A 26,457-nucleotide genomic window follows, 5' to 3' on the forward strand; every position below is an offset into this window, starting at 1 on the left:
AATGCCTTAAAACAGGCTGTCATCACAATTTTTCCCATTCTACACATTTAAATATATATAAAATATAAATATATAAATATACATAAAGATATATTTATATGTATATGAATAAATGAATATAAATATATATAAAATATAAATTGGTTTAAACCAAGAAGAGGGTTTTAGGGGCATAAAACATTAAGGAAATGAGACCTGGACAATTGGGTGATCTACTCACCTACATCCATTTCTTGTCTTGGTGCCTAGTGGATTTCCTATAAGTCATAGAAACAGGCCATGAAAGAGACTAAATGTGATGTCACTTGATGTAATAAGTTCCAATTTCTCATTAGAAACCGTGAGAAGTTATTGCTCCAGAACGAGTTGGGTCTATCCAGCACACAGGGAAGTAGAGATTGAACATCTACCTATTCAGATACAAATAAGGGGCATCTGACATGCAAATTGGCCAGATTATTTAGGTAATTGCCAAGTGTCTGGTTCACGTTGTGACAACCAAATGCAATTAAACTCTCCAAGACATCATTTATTTAAGATGTGAGAAAAAGGGATAGAGTATCTGTCCAGATTAATGATGAATTATGTTATAAACCTGGCCTTTCATTTAAAACCTGGGGGCCTGATACGTCAGTAGACACTTGCCTGAGGACTCCGGGAGGCAAGTGCTTTGTCATACTCGGGGGTGAATATATGGGGGCAGTCAGGTCTATGTACTGTGAGAGGCTGAATAGTGGCCCCACAGATATCCACGTCCCAATCCCCAGAACTTGTGATGTGAACACAGATGGCAGAAAAGAGACTTTTGATATCCAGATATCCCGGGTTATCTGGATGCGCCCTCAATCACGGGGCCCTCAATCACGGGGAGGCCAAGGGAGATTTGAAGGCGATATGATCGTGGAAGCAGAGATGGAGTGAGGAGTTTCAAAGATGAAGGAGGGGTCATAGGCCAAAGAACAGAGGCCACCAATAGAAGCTGCAAGAGGCAGGGGAGCAGATTCAGCTCTCAGAGCCTCCAAAAGGAACCAGCCCCGCAAACAACTCGATTTCAGCTCAGTGACACTGATTTCAGTCTTATGACCTGGGGAACATTCAGAGAAGAATTTTGTGTCATTCTAAGCCACTAAGCTGGTGATGACTTGTTACAGCAGCGACAGGAAACTGTTACCTGTGCTTTCTGGGATTTCTTGACCTCATGCCCAGAGCAGCTGAATTAGGAACAGACCTCCTAGCTGTGACATGTGTACATTGACTGCTGCCTACGCCTTATCTTCTAGAAAACAGAACCTGAGATACAGGTTAGGATGCTCACCCTTTCTTTAGGTGTGCAAGCCTGGGGCAAGGAAGGTGAACCAAAAGGGACAGGAAGCAAAGAAAGATGCACGGATTTGCTCTGAGAGACGTTACTGCAGTGAACTGTGAAGACACTGCTCAATGGCACATCTGCTCGTGTAGAGGGTTGCAAGAGGGGACATACCCCAGCGTAGGCCACGGAGAGGGAAAGGAGGGAGGATGCACCTGTCTGGTTCCTTCCTGTTTCTCATTTCCAACTGGTCGAGGTTCATCCAGGGTCGGGGGTTAATGCCCTAAACTTCTAGTTTGTTTTATCCAGTTCCTCAGAATGGCTTGAGAAATCATACTCTAAAGCTTCAGATTGTGGTGTTTCATTTACAACCAAAAATGAAGTTCACTGGTTGGGTAAGGATTCAAGAGAGTGAACACAAGCTGGAGGCCTTTTGAGGTTCAGGCTCAGAAACCACAGAGTATGTACTTCCAGAACATTCTAATGGTCAAAGGGAGTCACAGGCCAGATCAGCTTCAGTGGTTGTGGAAAGAGATGTCATCTCTTTTTTATTTATTTATTTATTTATTTTTTATTTATTTTTATTTATGATAGTCACACAGAGAGAGAGAGAGAGAGAGAGAGGCAGAGACACAGGCAGAGGGAGAAGCAGGCTCCATGCACCGGGAGCCCGATGTGGGATTTGATCCCGGGTCTCCAGGATCGCGTCCTGGGCTAAAGGCAGGCGCTAAACCGCTGCGCCACCCAGGGATCCCGAGATGCCATCTCTTAATGAAAGAAGTAGCAAGGGTATCTTGCGAGGGAAATGGATGTTGAGAGGGGAACGATTGGGGCGGTCTTTGCAAATAAGCAGAAGGGGCACTGAGCACACAGACGGGGAGGCACGAGTACTGTACGGTGGGCAAACCTCTTGTCCTTTACCAGAGCCAAAGCTCAGCACGTCAGAGGGGCTGAAGCTAAGAGCCGGATCAAGAAGGGCTTTGGGTGCCATACCCAGGCATTTGGGTTTTGTTCTGAAGGCGGCAGAGAACCATGAAGGAGATGGAGATGGGCAGGCTTTCTGTTTTGAAAGCCCTAGTGACTGGGACAGGGAGGATAGATGAGGTCATCTGCACAGGCCCTCGTGGGGCGACCAGGGCGTGAGGATGGAGGCCTCATGACTAAGATTAGTGTCCTTAAAATAGGGACCCCGCAGAGCTTTCTTGCCCTCTTTCAGCCATGTGAAGACTCAGCAAGAAGATGGCTTTGCCAGCTCCCTGATCTTGGCCTTCCAGCCTCTGGAACTGTGAGAAATGGATTTCTCTTGTAAGCCACCCCGTCTCTGGCATTTTGTGACAGCAGCCCAGACTGGCCGAGACACTTACCCAGGTGAGTTCTGCGGTATCTGATAAAGGTCACATATAAGATGCAGGGTGGTAAGTGCTGTCAGCCAAAGCTGTCCCGTAAAGTCTGCCTCCAAGTGCTATCTTGACTTGGTGTGGTGTTTGTATTCTTGGTCTTACTTTGTTTTCTGGTAATTCCCTGCGAGTCTTTAAAAGAATAGCTTGATTAGATGGATCCCGCTGCAGCTTTTGCATGTTACTGCCTTTGTCAGCTCTAACTATGTCCTATGTCAAGGTCACCTCCCTGTTAATAGAGCCTCATGATTCAGTTCATAGTACAAAGTAGTAATTTGGCCTCAGGACTTTTTTTTTGGCTTGGAAGAATTATTCTCAGCATGTTTTCTTCAGCCATACAGAATGTTTTCCCAGGGACCTTAACTCCATTTAATTGCCTTCCATGAGTCTTGCTGTTTTCTCTTGACTGTTCTGATTTTTTCTGGAGAGGAGAAATTGTACTAGAGGGCAGTGTCTAAAGTCAGAGGATAAACAGGTCCAGAGTGAGGATGAGCCCAGAGGGAGTTGAGGGGAAGGAAGCCCTTTGGCGAAAAATCTAGATTCTCAGTCAAACTTTTACTGAGCAGCTCTAGGTACAAAATGCTGTGCACGCTGATGCTAAGGAGAAGCACGAAGACACAATATTAACACTAGGTTTGGGAGATGAGCTACGAACTTATGAAAAGTCGCACAATACAGGAGAAATAGCAAGATAGGTTGATTGTTGATGCTCTTAAGTAGTGAAGTAATAGCATCGACAGAACCTTTAATGAAGTCAAGAGTCATTCGGTGTGTGGTCCTTGCCACTGGGATGTAGCGCTGAGCAAGTCACTTGTCAGGCTTCCTAGAGGACCTGGCTTTCAATTCTAACTCAAGAGGGGAAAGACAACACGATGGTTTGGACCAAGATGCTAAAATCCAGGAGAGATTTATGGGGCCGTGAGTAAATCGTTGGAAGTACGTCTTCCATAGTGATCAGCTGGACCTGGATCCCTTCAACAGCGCCTTGAGAGGAAGTTGTTAAGAGGCTTAATATTTTTTTAAGATTTATTTATTTATTTGAGGGGGGGTTAGGGGGAGGGAGAGGGAGAGAATCTCACGCAGACTCCCTGCTGGGCGTGGAGCTCCACATGGGGCTTGATCCCATGACCCCAAGATCTTGACCTGAGCTGAAATCAAGAGTTGGCCACTCAACTGACTGAGCCACCCAGGCGCCCCAAGGCTTGCTTTCTGATAGAGCAGCTCTATGCTCTCCAAAATGAGGCCTGTCCCTTTCACTTTCTGATGGGAAAGGCCCCTGTTGTGCTGGATCCTGGCATGACACTGGGGGTCAAAGGTCTGGGACAAGCTTGGCGCATGGCTACAAAAAGCCGAGAGGACTGTGGGAACAGATGTGGCCCTGCTTGAACAAGCCCCCTCTGCAGCTGTGCGGCCCCACGGGCACGGGGCCTGTGCCAGGGACGTGTCACGCTCCGAGCTGCGGTGGCCCTGCGCGCTGGCCTTCCTGTCCTGACCAGGATGCCCAGAGCTCCAGCTCTTGCTAGGGTCGGGAGGCCCCGGGAACACTCGCTGCACCTGCTGCCCCCACGCCTGTACGCCTCGTTTCCCCGGGGCTCAGGAGGGGCCTCTGAGCAGGGCCCGGAGACGGGGCCTGGACCATTTTAGTTAAGGGCGCCCGTCCTCGGGGAGGAAGGAAACCTAGGGGCTCCCCAGCTTCACCTCTTTGCTAGAAGATGCTGGAATGCATAAGATCAGCTGGCTTATTAGTGACGGAGTCAGCCCAGCTCTCTACCAACTCTTCGCCTTTTGTGGAAGTGTGATGCTGTTCAGCTCCTAAGCCAGGTGTGCCCGGGTGTGCCCAGACCATTCTAGGTGGCCTTACCCTCCCTGCGTCTCTAATGCAACGATTTGCCTTTTTCTTCCTCTTCAGGTCCTGCCTCCTTTGGTCCCGCGCTTCTTTCCAAGAAGAAAACGTAGCATCCCTCACCCCTATGTGTGTCTCATTCGTCCCCTTTGGCAAGTGACATGTCAGCCACCACCCCTCTCAGGCCCTCCGGCTCCTGCCTCCAAGCTGGCCCCTCCTGAGAGGGGTCCCGCTGCCCCTCTGTCTGCCCCCCCAGACCTCACCCAGACCTGTGGCCGGGCCTCCTGCTTGCGGGGCTTCAGTGATGCTGCGTTCATCTCCAGCTCCTCCCTGGGCCTGGGGCTCTGCACCCACAGAGCACAGGCTCTCCCAGACACTTGCAACCAGCTTGCAACCAGCCCCCCACAGAGCCGACACCTTTGTGTCTAACCCGCCCCCTTTCCAAGGTCACCGTGCTGTGCGTGGCACCACCAGACGGCCTGTGGTCTCAGCCAGGAGCCCAGGTCCTACCTCAACCACTTGCCAGGTGAGTCAGGTTCTCCGGGTTCTCCATCCTTGTCTCTCTGGCCTCTCCCCACTCCCCCTGTCACCGGCTTAATTTAGCTCTTCGACTGAGAACCTGTACCCTCGCTTCAAGATTTGCTCAGCTCAAGTGTCATCGCCCCCAGGAAGCCTTCCAAAAGTCTGCTCAGACCATTATGTAATTGTTGGGTTATCTTTTTTCCTCTCCCATCGGACCATAAGTCTCTGCAAAGGCACTCCCCCCACCCCCCTTGTACCCAGCACGGCACTTCATCAGTGATTCTCAACTACTCGATCGTGTAAATGTGCAAATGGGTGAAGCAGGGTCTTTTTTTTTTAAAGATTTATTTATTCATTCATTCATTCATTCATTCATTCATGATAGACAGAGAGAGAGAGAGGCAGAGAGACACAGGCAGAGGGAGAAGCAGGCCCCATCCAGGGAGCCTGATGTGGGACTCGATCCCGGGTCTCCAGGATCAGGCCCTGGACGGAAGGCAGGCCCCAAACTGCTGAGCTACCCAGGGATCCCCAAAGGAATTCATGCTTTAAAAAAAAAAATGTTTTTAATTTATTTATTGACAGACACAGAGAGAGAGAGGCAGAGACACAGGCAGAGGGAGAAGCAGGCCCTGTGCAGGGAGCCTGATGCAGGACTCGATCCCGGTCTCCAGGATCACATCCTGGGCCAAAGGCAGGCACTAAACCGCTGAGCCACCAGGGATCCCCTTAATATTTATTTTCCACAGGTGGGATTTGTGGTCAAATATGGGTGTTTCCATTCAACCTACCACGTTCCACAGATTTTATCAGGTTTTTCCCGGGCATATTTTCTCTTGTTCTCTTTCATTCTCTACTAAACACATGTGGAAGCAAGACTCAAGACTGGGAATACACACTAGTGGCGGGAGATGCCACCCCAGTTTCCTGGACCAGAAAATGAAGTGAGTAAGCATCTTCAAAGGAAGTTAAGGTTGTAAACTGCAGTCAGACAAAATTAGCAAGCAGCAATTCCATGGGCCTGCCTGGGGGAGTGACTTTCCAGCCCCCCACGGCTGGCCGTGGGTGGGAACACCAGGGGGACACCTTACCTCGCTCCTGTTCTCCCGGGGAGTAGGCCACTACGGCTCGATTTTAGGCAAAGCGTCGTTAGGGATGGAGAGCAGGTAAAGAGGGGCCAGCGTGGGGCCGTCGGCATGGCATTCCCGCAGAGGGTGGAGGACAGGAGGCGACTCTCCGCCTGGGCTTGCCAATTCCCAGATTGTCTTCGCTGATTATAATGTACCGAACATCAAAAAAAAAAAAAATTGGGGGGACAGGTGGTGACTAGATACTATTGTGCTGATCGTTTCCCAATGTACACACATGTAGAACCACAAGGTTGTTCCCCGGAAACTAATATAATGTTGCATGTCAATTACACTTCAATTAAAAAATATTACCCAATATTAAGCGCTCACATCCCCTGTGTGTGTGTGTGTGTGAGAGAGAGAGAGAGAGAGAGAGAGAGAGAGAGAGAGAGATAGAGTCACAACCGGAAAAACCATCTGGCCATTGCCATCGAGATTTTTTTTTTTTTTAATTTATAGCCTGAATGGGAAGAGGACAGGGAGTAGCGCATGTGAACCCATTTGTCAAATTATCCTCAGTTTTAATTCTTCCGTGAGCTCTGATTAAAGGAAACACATTTGGGGGAAAGGTCATCCTGTTTGTTTATGTAGGACTTTTTTTTTTTCCCCTAATTTTTGAGAGATACCGTGTCAAAGTGTGGAGGGCATTCTCTGGAATAGATCAATGTGCCCCAGCCAAAGTCCAGATGTCCCTTTTTGGGGAAGTGGGGGAAAGGGTGATGGTGGCAATGTGGGTCTTTATGGCCCTGGCTGCAGAATTTTTCCCAGGCTGCTGGAAAATCCAAATTAAGGACAGGGCTTCTGGTCATACAGAGACCTCTGTCAGTTCAAAACCCTTTTGTGGTGTTGGTTGAACAAGCTTGGCACTTATCCCCTTCAAGAGGAATGTGTGCTCATGTGACTCAAGCCCTCAAGTGAGAACTGGCCTTGACCTGCAAAGAAGGGCAGTGGTGATAAAAGAAACCTGATACACATTCTAATCAGGTCCAACCCAAGCACCGGGGTTGAAAAATACAGCTGCTCCTTGTTCTTCCTTCTGCCAAGGAATTTGTTTAGGGAGCCTGAATTGGTGGAGTGTCCGACTTAGAGCTTGTGTCATGTGAGCTAGTTAAGCACAGGCTCCCTCGCTCGGGAATTTACTGAGCATTTGGGGCAGATGTTTAATATGTGTACGGCTGGATACTTCTAAGAACCATCCCCTGATCATTTTATGGAGGGCTGCAGCCATTCTATCATGGCCCTTTCACAGAAGCAGTGATGAAGTATTGCTTCAGTGGATGTCATTCAGGTCTCCACATCCTTCGTGCAGGAAACTATGTTCAGCAGCAGCATGGGTGTGAGAGGAGGCACGCTCAAACATGAATCCTCCTCTTTCAGGTGCTGCTGAAGGGCCCAGGCGCTGACCTGTGTGGAGGTTGGGTCCCCTTCTTTCTCTCCATAACAAAACCCAAAGTGATTTTTTAAAAAAGATTTTATTTATTTATTCATGAGAGACACAGAGAGAGAGAGAGAGGGAGAGAGAGAGGCAGAGACACAGGCAGAGGGAGAAGCAGGCTCCTTGCAGGGAGCCTGATGTGGGACTCGATCCCGGGACTCCACAATCACACCCTGGGCTGAAGGCGGCGCTAAACCGCTGAGCCACCGGGGCTGCCCCAAAGTGATTTTTTTTAAACTTTAAGATGTTATTCATTCTCTCATGAATAAATAAATAAAATCCTTAAAATAAAGAAATAAAAATGATTTTATTTATTTGACAGAGAGAGAGAGTACAAAGAGGTAGAGGGGGAGGATGAAGCAGACTCCCCACTGAGCAGGGGGCCCAGTGCTGGGCTGGATACCAGGACCCAGTGATTATGACCTGAGCCAAAGGCAGACGTTTAACCAACTGAGCTGCCCAGGAGTGCCCCCCCACCCCCCCGACCCCCCGCCAAGCTGGAGATCTTATGAGAAGTAGTTGGAATGACAGGATTCAACTGTGGAATGAATACGGTGAGGCTCGCTAGAAAGTGTACTTAAGGAGATCATGGATCTGTAAGACTTATTTTGTTGTATTACAGGTACGGTGTTATCAGTTAGGAAAACTGCACATGACAGTACTCAGTCAAAGCAGCATTTTGTTTCATGGAACGAGAAGTCTGGAGGCAGGAAGCTGCTGGCCCTGGTTCAGCCCCACAATGTCTGGAGGACCCTTTCTGTCTTTGTCTTTTGGTCACGCCCTTCTTAGCATGGGGGTCTTCTGTCATCATGCTTGTCACTTTGGGACGGTAAGAGGGCCGACACAGTGCTGGCACCGCATCTCTACTATAGGTAGGAGGGTGGGAAGGGGCAGAGCCGGGGGGCCACTGCTCCCAGACCTGGTCCTCTTACATAGAAGTAAAAGCTTCCCCAGACCGGCCCCTCGTGCCCTCCAAGAGTTCCACCTATGTCTCATTGGGCAGAACTTGTCACGTGGTCATCATGCCCAGGTACAGAGGGACTGGGCCAGAGGTGTTGGGCTTTCTCGGCTTCTGTAGAGGAGGCCGCAAAGCAGAAGAGAAAGAAGAATAAGCCCCCCAACCAGTAACAAGAGTAGCTACCAGTCCTCCTTTAGGGAAGCAAGGAGTGATCAGAGTCTATTTAATTGCTTCCTTTTGTGGCACTTCTGTGTGAGTCACACTCTCCTCAGCTTCAGGATGCAGACACCTGCTCTGGTTCTTCCACTATTGCGAGGGCTACGTAGGGAAATAAAGGAGACAGGAGGTTAACTCAGGCCACATGGTCAGACCTCTGTGGTCAGGCCGGGTGGGACAATCTGGATGTGGTCATTGCTCCATTTCTTCAATGGCAGCTCTGGCGACACTGTGACAATAGTACCTGGTAGGTGGCTCTTCAGAATCGGCACCTGTAGACCCCATGACTCAAATATTTGGTTTCTAAGCCTCTGCTCCTGCCTTTACCAGCAGACTTATTCCTTGTGGCTTCTACCAAATGTCCTGAGAGAGCATCTATTGGACCACCTGCACTGTCCACTGGAGGAGGTGCCCTTGTGGGGCGGGGTGCTGGCTCACAGCCACCCCACCCTCTGGCTGGCCTAGCAATGGCTTCCTTGGCCAATGAGTGTGTGAGCAGGGGGACGGGTCAGGGACTACCACTCTTGTCACTCTTGAACAGAAGAAGGGGAGAGTGGATGAGGTAGGCTCCCTGAGGCGACAGAGGAGGTAATGAAACAGTGTCCAGTCTGGATCCTCAGGCTCTCTGCTGCGCTGTGTCAAACTGGCCATTTTTGGGGGGGAGGTGGTGCAGCTGTTTTCATCTTTATCAAGAGTTGTCTCTCATTTGCTCAAAGTTAAAGCCCTAAAAGTTTTCTGCTCTACCCGAGTGTCCGAAAACTGGAATAAAAACACAAAGCCCCTGCATTTTTAAAAATTTATTTATTTATTTATTTATTTATTTATTTATTTATTTATTTATGATAGTCACACAGAGAGAGAGAGAGAGAGGCAGAGACATAGGCAGAGGGAGAAGCAGGCTCCATGCACCGAGAGCCCGACGTGGGATTCGATCCCGGGTCTTCAGGATCGCGCCCTGGGCCAATTTTAGTATATGTGCTGCCGAAGCGAGCACTCGCGCCCTGGGCCAAAGGCAGGAGCCAAACCGCTGCGCCACCCAGGGATCCCAAAACCCCTGCATTTTTATTGTTCTGACAGTATGTGTTCCTATATACTGTTTTTTGCTTTTGTTTTTGTTTTTTAGAAATTGAGGTAAAATTTACCTAAAACTGAGTCTTTTGAAGTTATATTTAGGGCATTAGTACACCGACTGTTTTAAAGTATACGTAGTACGTTTGCAATGCCGTGTAACTATCACCTCTGTCCAGACCCAGATGGTAAATTTTTGAACAAGTGTAGGTGAGTGTCGGGAATGACCCGGTCCTCGGTGCTGGATAGAAGGACTGACCCCAGGAGCTATCTGTTTATGGACCTCCGCTTCTTTATAGACTTCGCATAAGAAAAAGATACCCTCCTGACCTATGTTACCAGCAGCTCTCCCAGTCCTCAGAAGCCTGCTTGTCCTCCCAAATATCCATTAGCTGCAGAAGACACAGTGAGAAGCTGTTTGTTGGCTGAGGATTTATTGTTTAATCATTTTATGGTGCCTTAGATAGCAGTTAAATTCACACGAGCAAACAAATGGTGACCAAACGGAGTTAGGTACAAGGCCGTGGGTGGTTTGGTTCTGACATGAAAATAGAATCCCTCCTCCCATTCACTCTCTGGAGGAGGAATCTTCCAAATTAAGGCCTCACGATGGATTCTCAGAGGGCCAGGCCACTACTAACCTCAACAGCAAGTTTTATGGCAAAGCCCTCTCCCCTTCCTTGGCGCTGCCACAGAATCAGCTCATTGGATCCTCATAATTGGTCCATGAAGGAGGCAGGGCAAGTATTGTCATCTCTCTGTCTCTCTCTCTCTCTCTCTCTTTTTTTTTTTTTTTTTTAGATTTTATTCATTTATTTCAGAGAGAGAAGAGACAGAGATAGAGAGAAAGAGAGAGCACAAGTGGAAAGGAGAGGGAGAAGTAGGCTCCCCTCTGAGCAGGGAGCCTGACACAGGGCACCATCTCAGGACCCTGAGATCATGACTCGAGCTGAAGGCAAACATTTATGCAACTGAGCCAGCCAGGTGCACCAGGTATTGTCATCTTATAAGACCAGAGATTCTGGGCACCTGGGTGGCTCAGTGGTTGAGAGTCTGATTTTGGCTCAGTAACCCTGGGGTCCTGGGATCGAGTCCCCCATGGGGCTCCCTGCAGGGGAGCTTCTCCCTCTGCCTGTGTCTCTGCCTCTCTCTGTGTGTGTGTGTCTCTCTCATGAATACATAAATAAAATCTTAAAAAAAAATACCAGAGACTCTGAGAGCATTGTCTGCCTCTCTCTTGACCACCCTACAAGGATAAATGGAAGAGCCCCATAGACCCCTCCAATTATAAACTAGCTTGGAAGGAATGTGCTCAGATTTGACCTTTACCACCAGTGTTTTTTAAACTGATGTTTTTCGATTTAGGGGGCTATGAACAGTGTGAACATCAAGTGAGAGAGAACAGAATAATGAATATCAGAGTCACTGTGCTCATAGTAGGTATTTTTTCTTGGAATGTTTGCTTCAGTAGAGTGTGTGCGCACACGCACGGGTGTGTATGTGTGTGTACTGGGGCATGAAGTAAAATGTGTTTCCCAATGTAGGTTATAGTTTAACAAAGTTTGAAAGCTATGGACATAAATGACTATGGTCCGGTCAGGTCTGCTCAGATTTGGACATCGCCAGCCTCAGGCCTTGCCTACTGCCCTGACCCTTCAAATATTAGCAGGATGATAATGGGCATGTTCAGAGTCCTCGTGCCAAGCTCATGGACACTCTACCAGGGGCAAAAATTGAACATGACAGTCTGCACCGAGGGCAAGTTCCAAGAACGGAAAACACAGCCCTTGTAGGGTTGTATGACTTTTCAACTGTAAAAACAGTGTCAGTCCTGGCTTTGCTGTCCCCCCGATAATTTTGTGAAGGTACTTGAACATTCTAGTGCATTTCTAGAGCCACAGGCCAGGGCACTGACCTCCCTTACACTCCGAAGAAGCTGCTGCAGAGTGCTCTGGCTCTGGCTAAAATTATCCCTCTGAAGCCACCTGTTTCGTTCCTTTTATACTTTGCCTCTCAGCATTAGATGTCCCAGATCACTTGTCCCAAATTCTTTTTCATGGAAAAAGCCATTATTCCATCTGTTGGAGGTTTTTTTTTTTTTAAGATTTATTTATTTATTTTAGAGAGAGAGTGGGAGGAGAGGCAGAGGGAAAGGGAGAGTGAAACCCACGCTGAGCCCAGGGCCTGACGCGAGACCCAATCTGAGGACTCGGAGATCACCTAACCCTGAGATCATGACTCAGATCAGGACCTGAGCCGAAACCAAGAGTCGGATACTTAACCGACTGTGCCACCCACGTGCTCCTCCATTTGTTGGAGATCGTACTTTGCCTTTTCTCTTTTGCTTCCAATAAGCTTAAGTCTGATAGTTTTCTTAGGCAGTGTCTACATGAAGGCAACCCCGAAAATTAGAGGTAAAATATTTTGTCGAATGAATAGCTATAAAAAAAAATGCAGACAATTCCAGTCAAAGCTCAGCTTGATTTTTTTTTTCCTATTGAATACTTAATTTTCTTAGCGTCCCATAGATTTAACTAGCCATTTTGGTTAGTATTTTTAACTTTTTAAAAAGTAATCTCTAGTTGCCGATGTAGGGCTTAAACCAATGACCCCGAGATTGAGAGTCACTGGCTCTTCTGACTGAGCCAGCCCATCGCCCCATGTTCCCATGTTCCTATTTGAAACTATTATTTAAAGATTTTATTTTTTTAAATTTTTATTTATTTATAATAGTCACACACACAGAGAGAGAGAGAGAGAGGCAGAGACACAGGCAGAGGGAGAAGCAGGCTCCATGCACCGAGAGCCCGACGTGGGATTCGATCCCGGGTCTCCAGGATCGCGCCCTGGGCCAAAGGCAGGCGCCAAACCGCTGCGCCACCCAGGGATCCCTTGAAACTATTATTTAATAAAAGTTCATTAAAAGTATTGGGTACAAGCCTCAGGACCAAACCACTAAGAAATGGTAAGGGCTTAACTTTTAGATTCTTAACTATCTAGTAATACTAGTTTTACCTAAAGGCAGTGGGCCTTTTGGGTATAAGCTGAGAGAAATGTTCAGAACTCATGATGTTCAGAACACTCACGATGACGATGATGATAAGGACAGTGACGATTGCGAGGTTTATTATATGCAGGGTGCCCTATTCATTATTTCATTTATTTCCTTTAATTATTACAAACACCTTGTGAAGAAAGTATGACACTGATTTCACCTTTAAGGACACTGAGAATTATAAAGAAGATATGTAACTTTTTCAGTTCTCACTAGTGAGATGCCAGGTCCCCAAATAACTGTGGGGTGTGTGTGTGTGTGTGTGTGTGTGTGTGTGCAAACCCAAGCTGTTCCTGAGTGTTGACAGGGGGACCAGTGGAAGTGAAGGTCAGGTTCCCAGGAGCGTGCCCCAGGGCGCCCAGGCGTGGGGCTGCGAGGGGGGCACGGGGTGCTTGGGTGAGGGACGGTTCAGGGCAGACCCAATTAGGGGGGTAGGGGGGTGGGACGGCCGGGGGCTGGGGAGGGCGCATTAACATTCCTGTCACTGCTAGAACTAATGACCGCGGCCTCGGTGGCATAAAGCAGGACACATTTATTAGCTTGTAGCTCTAGAGGTCAGAAGTCTGAGCCTGGCCTCGCTGTGCCAAAGTAAGGTGCTGGGCAGGGCTGTGCTCCTTTCTGGAGGCTCTAGGAGAGAATCTGTTTCGGTGACTTTCCCAGCTTCTGGAGGCTGCCCGCCTCCCTTGGCTTTTGGCTCCTTCCACCTTCAAAGCCAACAATGGAGGGTTGAGTTCTTTTTTTTTTTTTTTTTTAAGATTTTATTTATTTATTCCTGAGAGACAGAGAGAGAGAGAGAGAGAGAGAGAGGCAGAGACACAGGCAGAGGGAGAAGCAGGCCCCATGCAGGGAGCCCGATGTGGGACTCGATCCCAGGTCTCCAGGATCACGCCCTGGGCTGAAGGCAGGCGCTAAACTGCTGAGTCACCCAGGGATCCCCCGAGGGTTGAGTTCTTACATCAAATCACTCTGGCCTGTCTCCATAGCCCTATCTCCTTCTCTGACTTTTCTGCCTCCCTTTTCCAGGAAGAAGGGCCCAGTGATTACATTGGGCCTCCTGGATAATCCAAGATAACCCGCCCCGCTACAAGTCAGCTGGTTAGTATGGTTAGCAACCTTAATTCCCCCTGCAATCTACCTGCCCCCTGCCTTATAACCTAACACATTTATAGGCCTTTTGGGGGGGTCATTGTTCTGCCCACCACAGCGGACTCTTGGATAAGGAGAGATTAGGGATTAGGAGAGATTTCTTGGAGGACATTACCTCCAAACTGAGCCCTGAACGATGAGAGAGAACTGGCAAGAGCAAGAGTTTAGCTCGCACAAGGTCCCAGGAGTGACAGGGAGCACAGGCACGTTTGCGGAGTTGCAGGTGTCTCAGAGAAACACTCCCTGGCTCCCCCAGAAGATGTGTGCTCAGAAAGGCACCTGTAACCGAGAGAAACCTATGCCCAAAGTGACAGTCCCACGAAACAGAATGTCTCAAACCTCAGCACCATTGCCATTTTGATAATTCTTTGTTGGGAGAGGCCTTTCCGGGGCATCGCGGGATGTTTGGCAGGGATCTCTGGCCCCTCCCCGACAGGTGTCAGTAGCCACGGTCCAGTTGTAACAACCAAAAATGCATCCGGACATTGCCAAACATCCCCTGAGGAGGCAAAATCTGGCTGAGAACCACTGCTGTGAGATACAATGATACAGGATTTTACTGGCTCATTCCCTGTATCCCAGCTGGGAATCCTCGCCTAGCCAGGTGTTCCTGTTAGGAGTAGCGATGGCTCATTGCTGCTCCTCTTTGGCAAGGGGAGGGGAAGGTAGCTGGATGCCTCAGATGCAACCTGCAGCCCTCTTCCGCCCCCCCCCCCCCCCCCCCCCCCCCCCGCCAGCCCTCTCTTCCCCACCCCCACCCCAACCTTCCCAAGCCACTGAAGACTATCCCTAAAAGTGGTTTGATTCAGGCCTTTCGCTGCTTGGCACCAAGCCTACAGACTTTCCTGTCAAGATCTAGGGCCATAGAACAATTTATCAGCATTGTTCCTTCTTTGTTTTAAAAAATATTTTATTTATTTATTCATGAGAGACACAGAGAGAGAGAGAGAGAGAGAGAGAGGCAGAGACACAGGTGGAGGGAGAAGCAGGCTCCATGCAGGGAGCCTGATGCGGGACTCGATTCTGGGACCCTGGGGTCACGACCTGACCTGAGAGGCTCAACCACTGAGCCCCCCAGGCCTCCCTCAGCGTTGTTCTTGTAATTTAATGCAGTCGTACACACATTTGCTAAACTCTAGCTGATTTCACAGCATTTGTTCCTCATTAGGACACAATGCAGACTCAATGGCCAAGGTGATGAGAGACACGATGCGGGTGACAGTCCCTCCTGCCCAGCTCGTCATGTGGACTGCGACAGTCCGCTCATGGAGTGCTGCTGCCTTGTGACTCTGAGGATCTCACTGCTCTGAACAGGGGCAAACCTAATTGGAAATAAGGATAAAAGCCCAGCTCCTTAAGATGACCTGTTACGAGATAAGTGAATCAGTGAGGAGGATGGGAACCAGATTCCTGGACTGCGGAGCCAGGAGGACCACACAGTGACGGGCTTCTGTGCCACACTCAGGGCTTGTCCTTAACCCTGAAGACTCTGGGGAGCTGATGAAGAGTTTTAAGCTGATCAGCGACAGAGCCAGATGAGTTTGGAAGGTATTTTTAGAGGACTTCCATTTTTACAAAGTGTATTTGTGCAAGCGTCACCTCATTTAACCTCCTGTAGGGTAGGTATTGTTTCCATTTGGCAAGCGAAGACTTCGAGACATTATTCATTAATCAAAGTCAGAGCGCTAATAAAGTTGTGGCCAGGATTGAGTGGAACCTAGGTCTTCATTTCCACACAGCCATTCCGGGTGTGTTTATTGTAGTCAGATAAAAACTATACACGAAGAGCTGGTAAGGGGATGTGGAGGCAAAGAATTATAAGAAAAGTAGTAGTGCCCGCCAGGGATCCGCGCTGAGTAGTTAGTAGATTTTGTTTTGAGGCTTACTACTGCTCTTTTGCTATTCTTGTTTTTAGAAGGTGGAGGAGGGACAGTAAAGTATCTTCCAAATTGAGAAGGCACTTTGAGACTGAATTGACAAAGCAGGTGACTCCAGACAGTTTGTAGAGTGTTTTATTCCGGAGAATCAGGTGACAATCCTGACGCTATGCAGGTATTCTCAACTAAGACCAACCTTTGTCTACAGATTGTATAGGGAGATGGGAGGTACAGAGGGCACTGTGATGGGGTCAAAGGGTCTGCATACACATAATTGATAATTAGCATTTAACAGACCTCATGGTATGACCTGTGCATGGGGTGGTGGTGGGGGGTGAACTATATTATCTCCATTAGTTATCTAAACAACCTTAGGGAAGACCAGAACAAGCCTTCCTGCATTCCGGGCCAGGGCATATATTATCCTCCAAGAACATGAAGCCCCAAGGGAGGTCCTCACACGGACATGAACAATATGGAAGGCCAAAGATGAGGTCAGTGTTGTCAGCGCTGTGCACTTGTTCCTAAACTAATTATGACGATGTAACCAAGTTACTGTTCTCCAGGGCAGTGATTTCCAACCTGTGGATGAAGGCCTTTTGGGGGGATCCACGACTATTCAGAGGGGCTTCAGGTTCAGTGCACATTTTCTTAATGGGAGCTGAGAATACCACCATCGATTTTATAAGGACTCCAAAGGTTTTAAAATTTTAGTTTATGTTACAAAGAGATCCTCATACTTGAACAGTTGGAATTGTAAATTACTAAATACTAAATATAAATTACTAGATATTATGTGTGTGTTACTAAGGATTATACGTATATTGGCAGAGGGTGGTAGGACATGGGAACAGTGGGGTTTGGGCATGTAAAGGATGGATAGGAAAGGGGAAAGTACACTTGGTGAGATGAGCATGGGGGCACTAAACATCCTGTATTTTGTTCCCTGCCCTAGAAAAGGAAGCAGGTCAATGACTCTCCCACCCCCCAGACTGGGGATTGCATTTTTTTTTTAGGTCAATTCTGGGGATACCCCAATCATGTCCAAACTGTATCATTAACAAAACAGCATGTAGACAAAACTTGAAGGATTCATTTAGAGTTCAAGTTGGAGAGAAAAGAAAACACTGTAAGCCCAAGGCCGAGGCTGCTGGAGAAGCAGGTGAGGGGAATGAGAGAGGGTAATCCTGGGTCCTGGTATAGGCCACTTACCTCCAGGGACCTCAGTCTCTCATCTGTGAATGGAAGTGACACCTCTTTGGTCTGAATAAACCCATGAATGTAAAGATCGCCGCCGACTCTTGGCATCAACAGCTGCAGGTTCTCTACAAATGTGTTTACTCTCTGACCCAGTGATTCTCCCGGGAGTTTACCCTAAAACTGTCTCTCCTCCAATAAAAGGAATACAAGCAAAAGCTTATTCACTGTGCCACTATTTGCCATAGCAAAGTATTACAAACAACCTGCATGCCGTGTTTTAGTTTTCTCTTGCTGCCTAATCCATGACCACAAGATTTAGCTGAGAGCAACATTGACTTGTTGGCTCCTAGCCCTGCCCATTGGAAGTCTGACGTCGTGGCTGAGTTCTCTGCTCAGGGTGAATCAAGGTGTTTCTTGTGGCGCCAGGACCAAGGATCCCGTTTCCTTGCTGGGTGACCCTCTCAGCTCCCCGAGGCTCCCCGCACCTCTTCGCCGTCAAACCAGCACATCCAATCCTTCTTGTGATTTGAAGCTCTGACTCCCCTTCTGAGGGCGGCTAGAAAACACTCTGCTTTTAAAGGGCCTGCGTGATTAGGTCAGCCCACTGGACAGTCTCGCTCTCAGGGGATCAACTGATTTGGATGCAAAATCCTTTCACAGCCATACCTAGATGAGTGTTTGATTGAATGGCTGGGAGAAGCATGTGTGCACCAGTGGCCAAGAATCCTGGGGCCCATCTTAGGACCCTGCCCATCACACATAGGCAGCTGAATACGTCTGCTGGGTCCAGGCACATGATGAAGAACTATGCTATAGTGAGAAGCGATGAGAGAGGCCTCTGTGGACTGCTCTAGCATGTCTTCCAGGATGCGTTATACATTATCACATGCAAAAAGCCAGGTGGAATAAAGTGTGCTTCCTTTCCTGTAAGAAAGAAGTGGAAGTTAAGAAAAACATATATTATGGCAGGCAGCCTTGGAGATGGGCCCCAATGATCCTTGCCTTTTACATGTAAGCTTACATAATCCTTTTCCTTTGAGTCTGGGCTGGACTTATCAACTGGTTCCAGCCAACAGAATATAGCAGAAGTGTTAAATTAGGTTATGAAGGGATGATTGGCTTCCATCTTGGAATCAACGTCCCTGTCTCTCCCTGAGCTCTCTCTCTCTCTCTCTCTCTCCAGGGCAAAGCAAGCTGCTATGTTGTGAGTAGTTACACGGAGGAGCCACAATGCAAGAAACCTAATTCTGACTCTTGTGGGTTGAATTGTGCCCACCAGAAAGACATGTTGAAGTTCTAGCTCACCTGGTACCTATGAGTATGACCATATTGGAAATAGGGCCTTCGCAGACCTACTCAAATTAAGGTGAGGTCGTACTAGATCAGGGCAGATCCTGCTCCCCTGAAGGAAATGGGGACACAGAGACTCATGCACCAAGGGAAGAACATCATGTAAAAGCAGAGGCAGAAATTGAAGTCATGCAGTTGCAAGCCAGGGAATGCCAAGGGTGGCTGGCAATGGCTCAAAGCTAGGAGAAACACAAGGAAGGACTTTCTTTTAGAGCCTGCAGAGAGAACATGGCCCTGCTGACATCTCAATTTTGGACTTCTGGCCTTCGGAACTTCAAGAGAATGAAATCTTGTTTTTCAAAGCCATCCAGTTTGTGGTAATTTGTTATGGCAGTCCCAGGAATCGAATACACTGGCCAGTGGCCAGTGAGGAGGACCTGAGGCCTGCCAATAGCCATGTGAGTGAGCTTGAAAGAGGATCTTCTAAAGCCTGCCAACAGCCAGGCTGAGTGCGCTTGGGAGCAGATTCTCCCCCCACTCCAGCCCTGATGTGCCTGCAGCCCCGGGTGCCACCTCGACTGCATTCTTGGGAGGCCCAGGAGGCCTTGGGAGCTACAGGTGCCTACCGGAGCCCCTCTGGGTTTTTGACCTACCAAAACTGTGAGCTAATACATGTTTGTCGTTTAAAGCTAGTAAGCTTAGTAATATAGCAATAGATAACTAACAAGTATATCTATATACAGTTATACATATTTTTAACATGGGGATGATGAAAGAATAAACTAGAAACTAAGGAAAGTGTTTACTGCTAGGAGGTGAGTGAGGCCAGAGTGCAAGGAATGAGGAGGGAGTTCAACCTTTGCAAGATTTTATTTTGAACCAAAAAATGAAATTGAATAAAAAGATGAAAAAAAGCAAACTCTCAAATTGATGCAAATAAAAATAACAAACTTAACAATGTATCAAATAGAGGACATAACCATATCAAAAAGCAATTAATTCAAGCAAACTTTGAACGCAGTACTCTCTCTACCTGCACAGCATTTAGAAGGATGTATTATAAAGATACAAAGAACTGCCAAGAAATCTGGAGCTTAAAATGTTTGCTGCTGGTGGTAGTACTGGTATGTGAGTCTCAACTAGTTTCTGTATATCGAAGAATAAATGAGCAAATATATTGACGCTGTTGAGAACTAGGGTTTTCATTGAAGGGGGAAGAAGATATAAAGGGGGAAGAAGATATAAATACAGAAAGAGGAAGGCTAGAATGAATCCTATGGTGTTGGATTTTGACTTGGAGGCATGAACTCATGACTCAAAACTATATCGGGGTGAAGAGGATAGTGTTTACTGTGTTGTATCTATATCTCCATGAAAAAATATATATGCTCTGTCCACTGTAAAGGCCTAGAATGACAGCCCAGTAGCAACGAGCGCAAGGACTCAGATCCAATTTCCTAAGTGCCATTTCCTACTAGAAGCAACTAGAGTTTTCCTGCCTAGGGCAGAGAAGATTCGGTGAAGAATTAGTAGGTCTTGGATCAGAAAATAAGGAAGTGCTCAAAGATTGATAGGATATTATATATATATATGAATAAATATAGGCATATTATATATTTACATAAATGTATAAGTATATACATAAACATATGTATACATATATATATATGAATAAAGAATAAAGGTCAGGAGGCTTCCATTGGCCAAATATGGACAATTTGAGCACCAATAATAAAATAAATGAAGTATTTTTTTTATAGTAACTGAATTAAATTGAACTAAAAAATGCAGGAGTCCATACTTACTCAAAAAGGGGGAGGTGGGGAGGGGAGCTGGGAAGGGAAGAAGGATGAGAAGCAGGGGGAAAAAAGAGGGGTACTCTTCTTTAGACATGTAGAAGGAATTAGAAAGGCATCAGAAAATCACCACTTTATAATCAATTTGATGAGCATTCATCAGTGTGTGCTACACCCCTTGGGCAAAAATATTCACCCGTCCAGCCTATCACTGCGGAGAGTCTCCGCTGCAGTGGGAGAGAGGTACAGTTAAAATAGAAAAGAAATGGAGACCAGCCTTGAAATTAATCAGACAAAAACCAGTTTAATCATACAGAGCTTCATCTGCAAGGCTAACCTGACCTGGGTAATTTCTTGCGTAGGCTTCTAGCCATCCTAAGCAAGGCTTGGACTGTTTCTTAAGGTTGATATGAGGTAACCACTGACCAGTTTCCTGTCATTTAAGAGAATCCTAAATATTATAGCCAATTGCTGGGAAGAGCAGTCAGTGTTTCCTGGCTGTATGAGCTGATTTATCACACACTCCTGCGCCTCGTTCTGTGTTTTGGGTTGGGTGCTCTCAGTTTGCAAACCATCCTTCTGATACGGGCACAGTACACTTTTACTGATTACCAGCTTGGAGATTCATTGGTTTTATACTTCTATCATTTCTGGGCTTCTCACAAAACCTTTGTGACAGAGATCCCCCAACCGGTGCCCTGACCAAGTGATCCAGATCGGCACCACGCATCCGTGCGGGGACAAAGGAACACTGTGCCTTCTCATGGAAATAGCATCACCTGCTACTTTCTTACTAACATGTTTAACCCGAATCTGATCATAAGGAATCACTTCGATAAATCCAAATTGATGCCATCTACGAGACAGCTGTCCTGGGCTTTCCAAATGTGTCAAAGTTATGAAAGAATTTGCAAAAAGTGGAGGCAACTAGTAGACAAAAGGAGTTTCTAGAGGCTTGATGTTAACCAGAACGATGTGGGTAGATCCTGAATTTTCACAACGTGTGTGCGCACGTGTGCAGGTGCATGGCATTTCGGGACAACAAAGGAGACTTAAACATAGACAGAATGTTGAATGCTGTGACCAATGGCATGGAATTTTTTGCAGGTGATAATGGCGAGGTAGGTAGGGGTGAGGCTGCAGCGTTGTGTGCAACTTTCCAAAGGTGGAGGGTGGAGGTGGGGGGACTTCTTTAGTGATAGCAAATATAGCAACTGTGAAACGGGAGCCCTCGGGGGAGTGTGTACCGTTCACAGCGTTCCTATGCTTTCAACTCTTCAGCGGGTTCGTAAATTTGCAAACTAAAAGGCTGGGCTTAAAAAAAAAAAAAAAGAAGTGCGAGTTTCCTTCCTCTGCAGAGGTTCACGCGGACGCAGAGAACCAGCACCCAGAGAAGCCTCCCGTCCCGCGGCCCTCGGTGCGTTGCCGAAAGTTTCTCTTTTCGCTGCAAAGTCGGGACCCGCGGCGGCGGGAGGGGTCGGCGGGTTCCCACGGCTCGCATCCGGGGGACGGCGAGCCTGCGACTCCGGGCCCGGGGCCCTCGGCCGCCTGCCAGTCACCGGCTGCTGGTGGGCGGGGCCGCGCGCCGGGGCGGCCAATGGGAGCCGAGGCGGAGGGCGTGGCCGCGCGGGGTGGGCGTGGCCGCGCGCCGGCTCTCGGGCCGCCCCCGCGGCTCCGCAGCCTTTTCTCGGCTGCAGGCGGCGGGCTCCGGGCTCCGAGCTCCGCTGGGCGCCGCGGGGAAGACTCGGGGGCCGCCGCCGCCGGTAAGTGTCGGGCCGCGCGGGCCGCTGCGTGCCTGCTCCGTGCCTGCTCCGTGCCTGCTCCGTGCCTGCTCCGGGTCGCCCTCCGCCGGTCGGCCTCGGCGCGGGGCTGGGACTGCGGCCGGCGCGGCGTGCTCGGGGGCTGCGGCTGCGCCCCGGGGTCGCGGGCAGAGCCCGGCTCCTGGTGCGCGCGGTTCGGTGGCCGGGCCCCGGCTCCCGGGCCTCGCCACTGGGCGGCGCGGGCTGACTGCTGACCCGGCGTCGCAGGCCCCGGGAGCCCGGTGTGCCCCTGGCGCGTGCCCCCGGCCCCCGGGCTGTCGCTCCTGCGCCTGCACCTGTCTGGCTCAGGCTGCAGCCGGCGCCCGCGGGGCCCCCACTCGGAGAGGGCACCCCGCGCCCCGACCTGCTCCCGGGACACCCCAGCTTGGCCCGCGTGGGGAGCGGGGGTGCAGTCCAGGGGGCCCTGGCCCTGGCGTCCTGCGCAAGCCTCGCACCACGGCGCCGGGTCGGCCCTGCAGGCTCCGGATTCGCCTTCCTCAGGTGGTGAAAAAAGTTGAGAGGCACGAACGCGGGCCTTGGCTCTGCCTTCTGCCGAGTTTTGCGATCGTGGGGCTCGGTTAATCCCTATGAAGTGAGCCGGGACTTCTCCAAGATTCCTTTTAAATCCCGTGCATCCTGAGACTGTGATGAGCCTGTTTCCCAGGCTGTGCCTGTAAAGAGAATGGGACCGAGGGAGAGTCTGTGAAAGGCAGACGAGCAGGGAACGGAGACTTAAGAGGGCACGGAGGTTTAGACACTGGGATTCCAGCTTAAGACTGCAGACTGAGAAACAGGCACACGCTAATTGGAAAGAACTTATCCAGAATTAATTGTATAACGGAAACTTGGAAGGCGTTCACAAGTTGCAGAAGCAAGTACTGTAACTGTAGTTTTACCTCCCTTTGCAGCTGTGCAGACGGGGTAAGGAGTAAATCAGTACTAAGTCCATGTAGGAGGGAGGATGCTAAGTTAGTACGTATCCTAAGTGTGGGGATAATCCTTTGGAATCCTTAATTTGTGCAGACCTTTCCACTCAGGAAACACACACACAAAAAATAGGTGGAAAGTTTCTATTTCCTTTGCAGGAAAATCCTACATTTATTCCAAATGTGCAGAATGTCGTCCACTCCCATGTGCTTATATTTTTTTTCACAGCCTCTGTCTTTGTAGTCCACAGAGGAAAGGCCCTTTGCCCCTTTGGGGAGACCTTAGTTTGCCTACTTTGTAGCTGTGTGACTAGGGAAAGTCACTTTTTCCTCTCTGAGGCTGTCTTTCCTCAATTGTGAAATGTGGCTAATGGTACCTACTTAATAGGGTTGTAAGGATTAAATAAGATCTCTTATGTAGAAAATGTATAGCAGTCCTCGACATATAAGATGCAAGATATTCAATAGTGATGGCTGTTCTTAGCCTCGTGTCTTATAACATGGCAGAGGAGTGGTCACTGGGTTTAGGTTGCCTAGAGGGTATGGCCTAGAGAGGAATGCAAAGTGGGAAGCGAGCCATAAGCACTGCTGTGCCTGACACTGGAGTTTTTGCAAAGTTGGAATCCTTAGACCTCAGGCTGAGAGGTCATCCGCACAGTAGTGATTGCCTAGGATACCAGTCTCCCTGACTGCGTTGGCCTGTCCGTTTGGGGACTTGAGTAGAGTTGAGATTCCCCTCCCCCCCCAAATTGTGCTAGGATGTAAAGCAACGTGTGTGAGGGGGGAAAACCCCTCCAAAGAGAGCTCTAAAGCAAAGAAGTGGTTCCATTTACTGACCAGAGATTTCAGCTTGAGATAACTGGAGCCCGGTCTCAGCTTACTGTCTTAGCTAGAACCTTTTCTTTGTTTGGACGTTAGACCAGCTACTGATACTCCCTGGTGGTTTTCTAAGGTAAAGGGCTCCTCCTTGGACACAGCAAGCATAAACCTGGGAATGCGGGCGGTAGTCTTCAGTGCTCAGTAATCTAGCCCTAGTGATGGGAGAGGAAGGGAGACGAGCCCAAAGGTGATCGAATAGAGAGCGCTTTCTTACAGTTTAACCAGGGTTACAGGAATGGACACTCGTGTGCAAGAGAAGTTTATGGTGGTGGGACATCTAAATAGGAGCAAATGGGTGTATGCTCCCTCCACCGGGGGGGGGGGGGGGGGGGCAATTCCACAACAGTTTTGAGCTCTGGTTGAGTGTTTGTTTGCATTTGAGTCTAACCCAGAGCTTTTGGGGTTTGATCTAACTGAAAATTTAGTGTCAAAACTGACAGAAGGCATGAGAAGACTGGGCTGCCTGGTGGCTCAGTTGGTTAAGCATCTGCCTTGGGCTCACATCATGATCTCAGGGTCTTGTTGGGGGGTGGCATCTGCCTGTTGGGGAGCCTGCTCCTCCTTCTCTTCCCTCTGCCCCTCCTCCCCCCTCTCTCAAATAAATAAAATATTTTAAAAAGGACAAAGTAGCCAAAAGTAGCCATTAAAACCAAGCTAGTAAAATAAGTATGGCAGGAAACCAGAAAGTTAATCAGTGAGATGGCATGAAGCCATATGAAATAGAGTCTTAAAAAAAATATTTTGTTTTATTTTTAAATTAGAGGTCAGTTACGATTTCATTTCCCATAAAGTTTTGCTGGCATTTTGGAGGATAGCTTGTGTGTGTGTCTTTACATATGTAGACGCATTTATATTTCTCCCTATACAGACACACACATATGTATGTGTGGAAAAAAAATCCCGGGGATCCCGGGTGGCTCAGCGGTTTAGTGCCCGCCTTTGGCCCGGGGCGCGATCCTGGAGACCCGAGATCGAGTCCCACGTCGGGCTCCCTGCATGGGGTCTGCTTCTCCCTCTGCCTGTGTCTCTGCCTCTCTCTTTCTCTCTCTCTGTGTTTCATAAATGAATAAATAAATTTAAAAAATCTTAAAAAATCCTACATTAAAAAAAAAATCACTACTAAATGGAAGCATCAACTGAAACATCATCACCGGAAATTAACCACTTAAAATGGGAATTTAAGTGGAAAGTATTCGAAGTTGTGAATTGGCCGCCACATATTTAACTCACTGATTTTCCAGTAACAACACACATGCTTGGGGGGTCCCGGAGAACCTCATTCCGTATGTGGGGCCTTAATGCCTCTTAGTTTAAGGAGCTCTGTAGTCTGGTTAGGAACTACTTCGGAGTCCTGCGCCACACCCATGCCTAATGCATAGACAGGATCACGGCCAAGGAAATAAGAACCGTATGGAAGCCATAGGGAGAGGAGAATGGGAAACAACTGGGAACTGGTTTTCTTTCCTGGTGATGAAATATTTTGGAACTAGATAGAAGTGGTGGTCATCCCACATCCTGAGTATATGAAGTGCCACTGAAGTGTTCACTAGAATGGCTTATTTTATAGTATGTGAATTTCACCGTCGTGAAAAACTCCAGGAATTTACTCGAACACACTCTCCGTATGCTGTGTATTGGAAAAATAAATTACTGCTATTTAGATGGACTGTCTACCTTCTGAATGTTCTCAAGACTTTTCTCTTAAATTAAGCACATTTTTATTGTTTATAAAATGCATCTGTATAAGATGTACTGTGTAAGCGGTGCCTTTTCGAAGCTGCTTGGTAATATTTTCTCCTTAATTAAAACCCCATCACTCCTTTACAGCCTCAGATGGTAGCAGAAAGGACACTGTACTTGGAATCAGAACACTCGGGTTGGAGGCCCAACTGCCCCATCGGCCGTGTGGCCTTGGGCAAGGCACTTCGCTGAGACCCGGTTTCCTAGCCTATTTTTCTGTCCCATCCCAAAGGTATTGAGAGATCCACTGAAATCACTTCCATCACACACTTTTCTAATGGCAAATTACAGTACTTCCACACGTCACTGTTCCGTAATTATTGCTTGGGTTTTTTTTTTTTTTTTTTTTTTTTTTTAACTTGAATAGCAGAATCCAAGAGTGGATTAAGGAAGGTACTTGTGGACCGTTAATGAATTATTGGATTTATTATTAATGAAGCCCTTTATCCCACTCACCTGGAACCAGTCTGAATTCGGTTAACGTCTGTAAATGAGAATAAATAGGTCTGTTTAGGGTCTCCTCTGGGTTCCTTGTGTTTTTTCTTAGTTTAAGCAAGCCCCTCGGCTTTGCTGCAAACCGACATTTTCGGCAATAGTGACTCTTTCTTGAAAAACGTAGCCTTGGGAAACTCTGAAAACGTGCAGAGTAAAGACCCTGGGTATATTGTTCACCAATTAGGACTATGATAAATTAGAAATTTTATTTTAAACCAACAATAATTATGGCTGATAGAGTATATATATATGTATATATATATACGAAAAAGTGTGTTAGTTTGCATGTTTCTCCTGTTAATGGACACGAGGCCAGGTTTTACTAACTGAAAGTGCATAAAATTCAGAATGGGTAATGAATGTGGGGGACCTGGCATGG

At 48.0% G+C, this 26,457-nt stretch overlaps 1 protein-coding gene across 9 annotated transcripts in view; it reads left to right on the plus strand.

The window, feature by feature from the left end:
- Positions 1–11,245: 11,245 nt before the first annotated feature.
- The window catches only part of SLC25A30 (solute carrier family 25 member 30), a 45,575-nt gene continuing 30,363 nt past the window's right edge, over positions 11,246–26,457 (plus strand). For 4 of the 9 annotated variants that reach the window (XM_072783031.1, XM_072783032.1, XM_072783024.1 and 1 more), the window contains exon 1: positions 21,885–22,002. The gene's annotated coding sequence lies outside the window, so the exon portion shown is untranslated. Of the gene's footprint in view, positions 11,312–15,244; positions 15,625–18,336; positions 19,104–21,878; positions 22,003–25,675; positions 25,816–26,457 lie in introns of those variants that run through there. The other 5 variants (XM_072783025.1, XM_072783028.1, XM_072783027.1 and 2 more) reach the window with 4 other exon arrangements.

Source organism: Canis lupus, chromosome 17, assembly GCF_048164855.1.
Source record: "Canis lupus baileyi chromosome 17, mCanLup2.hap1, whole genome shotgun sequence".
Classification (NCBI taxonomy): Eukaryota; Metazoa; Chordata; class Mammalia; order Carnivora; family Canidae; genus Canis; species Canis lupus.